The sequence below is a fragment of the Chelonia mydas genome, chromosome 10, assembly GCF_015237465.2.
Source record: "Chelonia mydas isolate rCheMyd1 chromosome 10, rCheMyd1.pri.v2, whole genome shotgun sequence".
NCBI classification, from domain to species: Eukaryota; Metazoa; Chordata; order Testudines; family Cheloniidae; genus Chelonia; species Chelonia mydas.
The window spans coordinates 43,602,114-43,616,081 of NC_051250.2; positions in this window are offsets into that span (position 1 = coordinate 43,602,114).

Sequence of the window (13,968 nt, forward strand, 5' to 3'; positions counted from 1 at the left end):
AAATTAGGGGCAAACAGGAAGTAAGTTGGGATTTGAAAATAAGGAAAAAGGAACTTGGATTTAAGCTTGCTGGAAGTTCATCCCAATAAACATCTAATTGTTTGCACCTTCGGACTTCGGGTATTGTTGCTCTCTGTTTACGTGAGAAGGGCCACGGAAGTGAGAGGGTGAAGGAATAAGCCCTCTAACAATGCTGTACAAAACAGTGTCTGAAGCAGAGGTTGCATGATAGGCTGCATGGTGTAATAGGCAAGGCACAGTATGCCTAGGCAGTGGTGAGCTGGTTCGCACCGGTTCGCTAGAACCGGTTGTTAAATTTAGAAGCCCTTTTAGAACCGGTTGTTCCACGGGGGACAACCGGTTCTAAAAGGGCTTCTAAATTTAACCGGCCAAAAGTGGCGCCTTAGGCGCCAACTCCATGGGTGCTCCAGGGCTGGAGCACCCGAGGGGAAAATTTGGTTGGTGCAGAGCACCCACCGGCAGCTCCCCGCCCCACCCCCGGCCCCAGCTCACCTCCGCTCTGCCTCCGCCTCCTCCCATGAACACGCCGCCCCGCTCTGCTTCTCCGCGCCCCCCCGAGGCTTCCCGCGAATCAGCTGTTCGCGCAGGAAGCCGGGGTGAGCTGAGAAGCAGGCGGTGGCTTCGCACTCAGGCCCAGGGAGGCGGAGGTGAGCTGGGGAGGGGGGTGAGGAGGGCTGCCCGCACCGCAGCAGGTAATCTGGAGGGGGAAGAGGGAGCACGCAGGGGAACTGCTCCTTGCCTCAGCTCACCTCCGCCACCCTCAGCCTGAGTGTGAAGCCGCCGCCTGCTTCTCAGCCCTCCCAGGCTTCCCGCCGAACAGCTGATTCACGGGAAGCTGGGGCGGGCAGAGAAGCAGAGTGGGACGGTGCGTTCAGGGGAGGAGGCGGAGCAGAGGTGAGTTGGGGCAGGGCATGGGGCGGGGAGCTGCCGGTGGGGGCTCTGCATCCACCAAATTTTCCCCGTGGGTGCTCCAGCCCCGGAGCACCCATGGAGTCGGTGCCTAAGACACCACTTTTGATGTGATCAGTGAGGGGAGCGGCCGTTCCCCTTGCTCCCCCACTAGCTACGCTCCCCCGCCCCAGGAGCTAGAGGGACCTGCCAGATGCTTCCTGGGAGCTGCCCCAGGTAAGCACCTCTAGGACTCCCCACCTTGCCCCCTGGCAGGAGCCTCTGGCTCTTAAAGGTGAGGTGGGGTGGGCACCCACTACGGTGGCCCACGAGACCCTCCTGTCCGGTTCTGGGGGCAGTCAGGGGACAGGGGAGGGGGGTGGATGGGGCAGGGGTCCTGGGGGCGGGGGTGTCAAGGAACACGGGGAGTTGGATGGGGCAGGAGTCCCTGGGGGCGGGGGTGGGCAGTGACCCCCTCGTGTGGTGAGGAGGGAACCAGTTGTTAAGATTTTGGCAGCTCATCACTGTGCCTTGATCTCTTCCCAACTCTGCCACTGAGCCTGTTTGGAGCCTCTAGGTGCTGCTTAACCCAATAAACAAACAAATAATAAATAACCTAGTGTTTCTCAGGAAACCTTGGCCTACGTGTGGTACTTTGGGGCATTCCAGGGATTTTGTGTTGTGCTTTGTTTACAGTAAGTTGGACGGTGCTGGCTTTTTGTGGATTTAAAAGCCATACATAAATATTTAAAATCCTAATAGCAAATTACATCTTGTAGCACCACCTACAATAAAAAAAAACAAAACTGTGTTACAGGTGTCAATTTTCTAAATATTTCACTATCCCTGCAACCTCTGTGCTCAAGACAGTTCTATAATAATCTTTCCATTTTAGTAGCTTGTGCATCCATTGTCCACACTAAGGTTGAATTTCTCCGTAGTAATTCCCGTAATGGTTCAATGACAGAAGCATAAGTGTGAATAAATTTTGCATACCAGGAGGTAAGAACCAAGAAGGAATGTAAGGTTTGCAAATCTGTTGGAGGAGGAGCATTTGAAATTGCCAGGATATGATCTGGATCAGGTTTTAATCCAGCCTGTGAAATTGTGTGCCCCAGAAAGGAGAGTTCAGTTTGTCTAAATTTGTATTTGGACCTATTGAGCTGGAGGCCCACTGTGCTGATACAGTTTAGTACAGACAGCAGGTTATTGTCATGCTCCTCAGAAGTATTTCCAAAAACGATAATATCATCCAGATAGCACTGTACTCCATGTTGATTCTTCAGAATCATTGAATCATCATTTTTTGAAAGGCACTTGGGGCAGATGCGAGACCGTATGGAACACACTTAAAACGAAATAGTCCCTCATGTGTAATAAATGCTATGAGGTCTCTGCTATCTTCATGCAACATAACCTGGTGGTATGCGCTCTACAGATCAAGAGTAGAAAACATCTTTGCTCCACGGAGTTCTGCAAATACTTCTTCTATGTGAGGAAGAGGATGGCAGTCAATCACAATAGCTTTATTTGGCTCCCTTAAGTCCACACAAAGGCAAATGCCTCCACCCTTCTTCTGCATCACTACTATATGTGAAACCCATTCCGAGGAGTCGATCTCTTCAATAATGTCCTTTTGAACAAGTTTTCTAAGTTTCTCTGAAACACCTTCCCTGACTGAAAATGGTAAGCGCTGTAACTTCCGTCGTATAGGCATCACATTATTCTGCATTTTAACTTTATGCAGAAATCCATAAGCACAGCCAAGTTTCTCCTCAACTTGGTGTTGGGTCCCAGCTGAAACTGGTGTGTGTACCGCAAGAGTGCTTTGCTGAGGAAGATCAATTCGTCCATTAACTACCCTGAGATTTAAAGCAGCCAATAAATCTCTGCCAAGGATAGGAGTGCCTTTGTGGACAATAAATCTCCCCACTGTATTTTCCACTGAATGCATCCGATGAAGTGAGCTGTAGCTCAAGAAAGCTTATGCTCAAATAAATTTTTTAGTCTCTAAGGTGCCACAGGTACTTCTTTTCTTTTCTTTTTGAGAATACAGACTAACACGGCTGCTACTCTGAAATTTGTGGACAATGTAGAACTCTGCAGTTACACAGCAATCACCAAAAGTAACTCTTACTGGTAGGTAGCCATGTACTGGAATATGGTTTTTCAAATAGCATACCAAGTGAAGTTTGGGTTCAGTAAGAGGCACATCTTTAAAGTAATGCAGATAGATGGAATCGGGTTGTAGAGATACTGCTGAGCCAGTGTCCAACATTAGCTGAATAGAGTGTGGTTTTGCCTGAGGGTATGGCGGAAACATTTACAGTGCACTTTATCTGTTCTAGAATATGTGCAGTAGTAATTTTGTCCATGCTCAGCACAGTAACATCTGGTATTGTAACTGCATGCACCTGTTGATTGAACTGGCTACTGCAACATACTTTAGCAAAATGTCCAATCTTTTTGTAATGATTGCACTGAGCTACTTTTGCTGGACATCCTGTGTAGCTTGCAAGGTGTTGTGGGGATCCACAGTGAAAACATGCTTTTACTGTATTTTGAATTTGCTGATTTGGTGGTTTTTCATTAGTTTTCCTCTTGCAATTGTGTGTCTGCAGTGGTAGTGAACTTTTCTGCAAAGGAGTCACAGCCTGGACTGTGCCTCCTGTATCCATGCTCATTTTGGCTTCAGCTGTAGCTGACTCAATCTGAGTAGCAATGGTTATTGCTTTTTCTAGTGTAAATTGTGGTTCTAGAAGTAAGCGTTCTCTTACATGAAGCATGGTTGTTTTCTCAATGAGCTGGTCTCTAATCATCTCATCTGCCATATTCCCAAAGTCACAAATTACAATCAGACTCCTCAGGGAAGCAATATACTGCATTATAGTTTCCCCTGGTTTCTGCTCATGCTGGCGAAATCTGTAGCGATTAGCTACTACATTCACTTTTGGCACAAAAAAATTCTTTAGTGCAGTCTCATATTTATCATCTGCAAGGGGAAAAATGTAAAATATACACTGCCCTTCTGCTCCAAGGCAGTGGATTAGCAGAGCATGCTTTCTTACTTCAGAAATCTCTGTAGCACTGATTGTGTTAGGGAAAAAGGTTTCCCCTCCCGTGTAGGGTTAGGAGGGTAGCCTTCCCTGGACTTCTGTATTAGCCAAACAAAACACAGAGTCTTGGCTCTTTGATAAAGTGAGGCACTTTAATGCTAGCAAGTACGACAGCTGAAGGGCTCACCAATTCCTTTACAGAGGAAAATGGCGAAGCCCCAAACAAAGAACAGAGATGGGCTTTTATAGCCTGGTTCAACATACAGTGTGATATCTCTTCCAGTTCAAGCCGGTTAACCCAGTCTGTTTGAAGTTCTGGGGTAGGTATGAACATGGAGGCTTATCTGTATAAGGAATTCTTTCCCCAAAACGGGGAGTACAGCTTACACACAGTTCACATTCCTTCTACCCATAACCTTAGAGAGAAGACAGATAAGCATAGAAAAAAGACAGAGGCCTAGCTTTACATGATTATAGGGTTGTTTTCTGGTTCTTTTCTTTATCAATTGCAAGCAGATAAATCTCACACACATGGATGCAGGTAGTAAAAGCAATTGGAGGCTCACCTGGGCTTTGCAGAAAGGGTGCAGGTGGGTTCAGAAGCAGAAGATCCATCCTTGTCGCCAAAATGTTGTATCAACCAGGCAAGGTACTAATAAGCTTCACCAGGACTTTATTTTCAAAGTGGAAACCTCTTTACCAAGCTGCTGCTGCACCCTCTGTAGCTCTCTCCCAGCTCTCAACTCCTCCCCACTCCTTCCTGTTTCCTGTCCTTTCAGACTCCCAACAGCGAGTGCTCCCAATTCTAATAATTACAAGCAAGATCTAAACACCACAGGGAGCTTGAAGAGGGCCTCTTCCCTCAGGGACATGGAAGAGAAAAATTGTTGGCAATTGTGTGGGCTGAAATGTCACAGGAATTTCAGGCCAAGCAGTAAAAATCCTCTCTGGTGCTTCTGGGGTGGGGAGTGAGGAGGGGAGGAATGGGGAGTGTGGGAGACAAATGGTGTGTGTGTGTGTGAGAGAGAGAGAGTGAGTGTACGGGGCAGTGTATGTGGTTAAAGGGTTTCTTTAAATTCTGTCTGTCTGGTTACTCATCTCCTCTAGCAGCTGTTCCAGCAGCAAGGAGTAGCCAGAGTACAACAGTGTTCCAGCCACACCTCCTTCTGCTGGGAACACCCCCCAGGAGTCATCTATGGTGGGGCAATTCCCAGGCCGCTATGTTCCCTTTGCTCCCCAGGGCATTCCAGAGGGGCCGTAGCAGATCCCATGATCTAACTTCTAGACAATAAAGGAAACAAGAAGGGGAAAAAAAGAATCTGCCCCATTCTATCCCCATCCCTCCATGAAAAAAAAATCTTGGAAAGAACAAAGGAAAGGCAGTCCTGCAGGGACCTGGGCCTGCTGAGACAGCCTCCAGTTGGTTCTCTGCGGCAGCAGGAACTGCATGGTGAGAGGGTCTTTTAACTGTGCTCTCTCAGGGTGTCTCTACACTGTTCTTAGATCAGGTTAGCTAACCTGTGTCAGCTACCTCAGGTTAAAAGAGCCAAAGACGTGGCAAGTCGTCTTTTGGGTTGGTAGCTTGAGTCAAAGCCTCTAGGGGAAGCTGGGATTGAATTTGAGTAGCTCTGGAGTTAAAAGCAAAGTTGCTGGATCTTCACTGCTATTTTAAGTGTTAAGAACGTAGCCTCATTTGTGTAAGCGGGGGAATGCTCCTGCTGTTGTGGGGACAGGTGGGCTGGAACAATTTTTATAGTGGGGGTGCTGAGAGCCATTTAACCAAGCTGTAAACCCTGTATATAATGGAAACCACCTCATAGAATCATAGAATATCAGGATTGGAAGGGACCTCAGGAGGTCATCTAGTCCAACCCCCTGCTCAAAGCAGGACCGATCCCCAATTAAATCATCCCAGCCAGGGCTTTGTCAAGCCTGACCTTAAAAACTTCTAAGGAAAGAGATTCCACCACCTCCCTAGGTAACGCATTCCAGTGTTTCACCACCCTCCTAGTGAAAAAGTTTTTCCTAATATCCAACCTAAATCTCCCCCACTGCAACTTGAGACCATTACTCCTTGTTCTGTCATCTGCTACCACTGAGAACCGTCTAGAGCCATCCTCTTTGGAACCCCCTTTCAGGTAGTTGAAAGCAGCTATCAAATCCTCCCTCATTCTTCTCTTCTGAAGACTAAACATCCCAGGTTCCCTCAGCCTCTCCTCATAAGTCATGTGTTCCAGTCCCCTAATCATTTTTGTTGCCCTCCACTGGACTCCCTCCAATTTTTCCACATCCTTCTTGTAGTGTGGGGCCCAAAACTGGACACAGTACTCCAGATGAGGCCTCACCAGTGTTGAATAGAGGGGAACGATAACATCCCTCGATCTGCTGGCAATGCCCCTACGTATACATCCCAAAATGCCATTGGCCTTCTTGGCAACAAGGGCACACTGTTGACTCATATCCAGCTTCTCGTCCACTGTAACCCCTAGGTCCTTTTCTGCAGAACTGCTGCCGAGCCATTCGGTCCCTAGTCTGTAGCGGTGCATTGGATTCTTCCGTCGTAAGTGCAGGACTCTGCACTTGTCCTTGTTGAACCTCATCAGATTTCTTTTGGCCCAATCCTCCAATTTGTCTAGGTCCCTCTGTATCCTATCCCTACCCTCCAGCATATCTACCTCTCCTCCCAGTTTAGAGTCATCTGCAAACTTGCTGAGGGTGCAATCCACACCATCCTCCAGATCATTTATGAAGATATTGAACAAAACCGGCCCCAGGACCGACCCTTGGGGCACTCCACTTGATACCGGCTGCCAGCTAGAAACTGAGCCATTGATCACTACCCGTTGAGCCCGACAATCTAGCCAGCTTTCTATCCACCTTATAGTCCATTCATCCAGCCCATACTTCTTTAAGTTGCTGGCAAGAATACTGTGGGAGACAGTGTCAAAAGCTTTGCTAAAGTCAAGGAACAACACGTCCACTGCTTTCCCTTCATCCACAGAGCCAGTTATCTCATCATAGAAGGCAATTAGATTAGTCAGGCATGACTTGCCCTTGGTGAATCCATGCTGACTGTTCCTGATCACTTTCCTCTCCTCTAAGTGCTTCAGAATTGATTCCTTGAGGACCTGCTCCATGATTTTTCCAGGGACTGAGGTCAGACTGACTGGCCTGTAGTTCCCAGGATCCTCCTTCTTCCCTTTTTTAAAGATGGGCACTACATTAGCCTTTTTCCAGTCATCTGGGACCTCCCCTGATCGCAATGAGTTTTCAAAGATAATGGCCAATGGCTCTGCAATCACATCCGCCAATTCCTTTAGCACTCTCGGATGCAACGCATCCGGCCCCATGGACTTGTGCACGTCCAGCTTTTCTAAATAGTCCCGAACCACTTCTTTCTCCACAGAGGGCTGGTCACCTTCTCCCCATGCTGTGCTGCCCAGTGCAGTAGTCTGGGAGCTGACCTTGTTCGTGAAGACAGAGGCAAAAAAAGCACTGAGTACATTAGCTTTTTCCACATCCTCTGTCATTAGGTTGCCTCCCTCATTCAGTAAGGGGCCCACACTATCCTTGACTTTCTTCTTGTTGCTAACATACCTGAAGAAACCCTTCTTGTTACTCTTAACATCTCTTGCTAGCTGCAACTACAGGTGTGATTTGTCCTTCCTGATTTCACTGCTGCAAGCCCGAGCAATATTTTTATACTCCTCCCTGGTCATTTGTCCAATCTTCCACTTCTTGTAAGCTTCTTTTTTGTATTTAAGATCAGCAAGGATTTCACTGTTAAGCCAAGCTGGTCGCCTGCCATATTTACTATTCTTTCTACACATTGGGATGGTTTGTCCCTGTAACCTCAATAAGGATTCTTTAAAATACAGCCAGCTCTCCTGGACTCCTTTCCCCCTCATGTTATTCTCCCAGGGGATCTTGCCCATCAGTTCCCTGAGGGAGTCAAAGTCTGCTTTTCTGAAGTCCTGGGTCCGTATTCTGCTGCTTTCCTTTCTTCCTTGTGTCAGGATCCTGAACTCTACCATCTCATGGTCACTGCCTCCCAGGTTCCCATCCACTTTAGCTTCCCCTACTAATTCTTCCTGGTTTGTGAGCAGCAGGTCAAGAAGAGCTCTGCCCCTAGTTGGTTCCTCCAGCACTTGCACCAGGAAATTGTCCCCTACATTTTCCAAAATCTTCCTAGATTGCCTGTGCACCGCTGTATTGCTCTCCCAGCAGATATCAGGGTGATTGAAGTCTCCCATGAGAACCAGGGCGTGCGATCTAGTAACTTCAGCGAGTTGCCGGAAAAAGCCTCGTCCACCTCATCCCCCTGGTCCGGTGGTCTATAATAGACTCCCACGACGACATCACCCTTGTTGCTCACACTTCTAAACTTAATCCAGAGACTCAGGTTTTTCTGCAGTTTCATACTTGAGCTCTGAGCAGTCATACTGATCTCTTACATACAGTGCAACTCCCCCACCTTTTCTGCCCTGCCTGCCCTTCCTGAACCGCTTATATCTATCCACGACAGTACTCCAGTCATGTGAGTTATCCCACCAAGTCTCTGTTATTCCAATGACATCATAATTCCTTGACTGTGCCAGGACTTCCAGTTCTCCCTGCTTGTTTCCCAGGCTTCGTGCATTTGTGTATAGGCACTTGAGATAACCTGCTGATCGCCCCTCTTTCTCAGTATGGGGCAGGAGCCCTCCCCTCTGATGCGCTCCTGCTCGTGCTTCCTGCCGGTATCCCACTTCCCCACTTACCTCAGGGCTTTGGTCTCCTTCCCCCGGTGAACCTAGTTTAAAGCCCTCCTCACTAGGTTAGCCAGCCTGCCTGCGAAGATGCTCTTCCCTCTCTTCGTTAGGTAGAGCCCGTCTCTGCCTAGCACTCCTCCTTCTTGGAACACCATCCCATGGTCAAAGAATCCAAAGCCTTCTCTCTGACACTACCTGCGTAGCCATTCGTTGACCTCAAGCCAGGGTGTGCAGCAACACCCCCAGCACCCTTAGTTCCAGCACCTATGTGTGGGGAACTTTCCTGGCTTCCGCACTACCCTGGAGAAATTGGCTAGCGACAGGATCTGAGTCCTCGCTCCCGCTCCCTTTTCCCAGAGACCTGCCTGGCCTGAAGGACTCCCCTTCCACTCTGCCATGAGGTGGGGTCCTCGTCACCCCCACAAGGCTGGGCCCAGGATTCCTGGGGGGCTGAACCCCCAGCCTTGCTGTGGTCACTTAGGACAGGGGCTGGGGTGTCCCCACGGCAGGGTGCTCTCTCACAGCAGCTGCTTCCCTGGCCCAAACAGCTAAGAAAAATTAGGACAAACATGGGAAAGATGAAAGGAACAGGGACCCTGCCCTGTGGGTACAAGGACACCACACACAGCTGGTTCCTCACCCGCCCCAGGCCCTGCCATGCTGCGGTGACACCACGGGTCAGACCCTGCTCTGGCCACATGCCCTAAGGAGCTAGGGGACAGGACGCTTCTCCCCATCACCTCCCCACCCTTCATCGGGGCCACAATCCCACTCTGAGTCCGGCCTGCAAAGCTCTTGTCTGGCGATGTGTCCCTGCACTGAGCTTCTGCCCAGGGCCCCCTTGCTCTCCCCAGCCACTCACCGCACTTGGCTGCAGAGTTGTGTATGGCACAGCCGGCGCCCGCTGTCACGGCTCTGGCCCCATAGCTCCCCGTTGCAGGACAGCCCTGGCTCCCTGTCAGAGCGGCTGGTCTGTGCTGCCCTGCCTCCAGAATGCTCCAGCTTCCCAGCTCTACCTCTGGGCTGCTCCTCAGGCCCCTCTGCTTGGGACTGCTGCTGCTCTCCCCTTAGCTCTGCCCAGCTCTGGCTCCCCTCACATGGAGGATGAGACCCCGGGCTCCTGACTCCCTTATTGGTCTGCCTGTCCTGTCAATTGGGCTGGCCTGCAGCGTTGGCTCCTCCTCATTGACCTCTGGGACAGTCTCAGGATCTTGACTTCTCTTCGGCCCTTCCCCTTTCTTTTGGTATTGGGAGAGGGCCAACCAAAAACTCAACTAAGTTTCAGTGAGGGGCCAACAGCCCTCTGGCATATGCAGTGTTGACATCCCTGGAAAATTTGAGCGGGGGCTTGTGGTTTGTTCCTGATGGAAATGGCCTCCAGCGAGTCTCATGCAGCAGCCAACACTTCAGATCTCTACAAGTGTTGTACATATACCTACACAGAAAAAAAGCTGGCTTGAGATTCAAAGAAATGCATCAGTGCAATTTACCAATGGCTGGAAGTTGAAGCTAGACAAAAATGTATGTTATTTCCAGTCTGAATTAACAATGCGGGGTAATTCAGCACTGGAACAATTTACCAAGGATCATGATAGATTTGCCATCAATGGAGATTTGTAAATCACAATTGGATGTTTTTCCGAAAAGATCTGCTCTGGGATCATCCCCCGTCCCCTTGTCTACTGTTGAAGCACTGCAGTGCTTCAGTGAGGATGCTAACTACGCCGACATGAGGGGTTCTCCCATTGGCACAGGTAATCCATCTCCCCAAGAGTCAGTAGCTTGGAGAATTCTCCCCCATTAACCTAGCACTCTCTGCACCAGGGTGAGGTTGGTGTAACTGTGTCACTCAGTTGTGTGGATTTTTCATACCCCTGAGCAATGTAGTTATACCAACCTAACTTCCTAGTGTAGACCAGGCCGTTATACATTCTGAGGGTGAAGGAAGGTGCGTGGGGATGGCAGGAAGGGATGAGTTAGCTGCCCTAGGAGAACAGGAAGTGGAGGGAAAGGGTGGGGGAAGAAAAGGTTACAGGAGCTCTCATCTCTAACAAGCTCATCTCTGTCAGTCTTAGGATCCTGCCTCCAAGTCCTGTTAAACTGTCCCCATTTTACAAACCAGCTCCCCAGTCCTCAACATATGGAAAATACATCAGTGGTGAGACACTGAAACCCTCCTCTGGCTGGGCTGACTCTTGCAGATGATACTTCTTTCTATCCCTGGCCTGGCTGGGGGTACCGAGGGTTCCTCAGTGATGTGCATGTGCGCACACACACACACACAGTGACGGCAGACTCATGGCGTGTCAAGGACAGGCTTACACTCAATGTGCATCAGACTCTTCATCCTTCTCTTAAGGGCCCCTGACAACTAAAAGTCAAGTCAGTTTTTAAAAAGTGAATTCAAAGTCATGTTGAGAGCTACACCCACCCGAGCCTCCCAGACAATCTTTGTGGTTCTCTTCCTATTTTTTAAATGGTTCTCTATCTATGTTCTTATCTGGCACCTGTCACTGCAGTATCAGAGACCCTTTGCGTGAAAGGCCCACACGAACGAGGGGGAATGGCGGACTAGCTGAACGCTAAAACTGACTGTGCAAAAAGTTTAGCACACTGAAAAGGAGAAAATTATTTCCTTCTCTCATCTCCTTCAGTTACACTCATCTAGGGCGTGTTTGGGACAACAGCAGGGACAACGTAACTCAGAAATGTGGCTTTGAAGGTGATGGAGCCTCTTGAAAATTGCAGATGATTTTGTCGAGGCAAAAGGTCAACTGAGATGAAACGTTGCATTGTCAATGAGGGCCTCAAGGCGGCAGCATCGTCTCACTTTGCAGGCAGCCTCTGGCGAGACAACACTGGCTGTCACTAACACAGGTTATTGCTCAGATGTGACATTCACAGCTCCCCTGTCCTGGCCACTAAACTCACATTGCTGCACAGCTCCTCCTTGGCACTCATACAAGCTGTGAAACTTGTAGTGCAGTGAAACAACAGTGACTGGCAGGTGACACGGATACAGAGGACTGAGCAACCCTTCCCCTCTCATCCTCTGACACTCACATACACTTGCTGGATTTCCAGGGTTTGCTAATGCTCAGGGACCTAGGCTCCCCAGAGCTGCCCTGAGGAGGGGGCTGTGCATAGATGGACACAGGATACACATTAGGTTGCATCCTGACTTCCACTGGAGCACCCACTGCCATGGAAATGGCGACTTCTGGCTTTCCCATGGGGCAAGAGCTATTCATAGCATTCCAGGCACTGCCTGTGTCCCAAAATCACCAGAAGAACCGCTGAAAGGAAGGACTCTGAGATGAGGCAGGGATGGGAGCATCTTTTTGTTCTGTTTGTGCAGCTCTTAGCACTGTTGGATCCTGGTCCCTGGCTCCAAGGTGCTACCACAATACAAATCATAAGCAATTCTGGAGGTGCTGATGGCAAGTCCAGGATTCAGGTGGTGTTAGAAGTTGTCAGTTTAACAAGAGCTTTAACCCTTTATTTTGTAAAAACCTGCTTAAAGTGGCAAAACAAAACAAAACCCCATAACCACCAAACACTCAAACTGTGAACTTAGAGCACTATTAGAAATTTTCGTGGTGTTTTGGTGAAAGCAGGGGTGATACAGAATAGGGATGTAAATATCATTTTTAAAAGTACCTGTTTAAACTATTAAAATTATATCAGTTAACCATTTAATCTTTAACAAGTTCACAATCTACCCCACCTGGCGGGGTCGGGGTCCAGGGTCTGGGGCTGCCACCTGGCCCCCACAGTGGGGTCAGGGTCCTGGGCTGCTGCCCGGCCCCACACAGTGGGGTCCAGGGTCAGGGTTGCTGCCAATCTTTTTTAAACATTAACTGCAATATATTATTGGTAAGACTAATACTTATCGGTTAACTGTTTGTTTAATATTTACATCCCTAATACAGAGAGAGCACTAAGGGTCCCAAATCACCCCTTTTTGAAGCCTCTCTCTAGATTGACTCACCTTTTCTCAGTCCCGTTTTGCAAGCGCTAGAAAAACACTTGCACTCCAGCACAAAACCATCACAGCAGCCTCAACACTGTTAAGTCAGACTAACTCCCCCAGTGCATGGACTGTGGGACAGGCAGATGTGCTGATCTGTTGATACAAGAGCACCTGGGGTCTCTGTCAAGGATTTGTGCTCCGGTGTGTGTCTGGTGAGGTTGGGGTAACATGTTGCTTTTCAGAATCTGCTGGAGGTAGAAGTGAAAGCCGTGTGGAGTGAATTATGGACCCATTTTGTGAAAGCATGTGAAAGCCATGTGAAAGCAGCAAGGAGTGTAGGACATTCCTCCTTTCATTTAGTTCCCTGCTTTGAAGATTTTGCATGGGTAGGTGTGTTCTGATGCAGCCCTCACTCTCACTGAATTTGTGTGTTTATCACAGGTAGAGTTAAGGGCGCTGTGTGTCACTAGAGGGCACACTTTCCCAGCGAAAAAGCTTCTGGATGCTCCTTACAGGGCCCAGATCTGGCAGTAGCTTTGTCACTGACCTCAGTGCATATGGGAACAAGCCCCAGGCTGGGTTATAACCTTCACTGCAGGGACTGGACTGCAGGGGAGCCCAGCTCCCTGTGGCTCATTACATGGAGAAATTGGGAAGCAGGTTTCCCAAAGAGCTGCGTGTTCCTGCCTGGACCATCCTGCAGATCTGAGCAGCGCTGCTGAGTTTCTCTGTATGGAGAGTCAGCTGGGAACTCCTGGCGCTGCTCCTGTTATGGGCATGGTTGTCTGTAGCTGGTGCAGGCTGAGCTGTGTTAGAGGTGACTGTGGAGGTGATCCTCACCAGCAGCAGTGCCCAGAGGCAGTCTCCTGTTCCCAGTGACCCTTTGGCAGAGTGGGGCACAAGCACCCATCATTGCAGCCAATAGTAAGCCCTAGAAGTCACCTCTTTTAAACATCGCAAGCAGTGGAGCCCTCACCCCACATGCTGGTGCTGTCAGGAAGGGGAAGCAGGTGCCGATGGGCAGGCCTCCAGGGGGTTGGACCAGCTCCCATTTGGCTGTCTCCATATCAGCAAAGCATCTGCTAGTCTGACAGACATGCTGGTGTCAGCACCTCTCTTGTGGTAGCCTATGGCCTGATGCTCTTCCCTGCAGGTGGGGAGCGCTGTGTCCAGCTGCCCCAGCGACCAGTGCAGGGACTTCAGCCTGCATAAGAAGTCCAATTAACATACAAACCCCAGGCCTCTCCGGTAACTGGGCTATGGAGATGGCTGGTGCTGT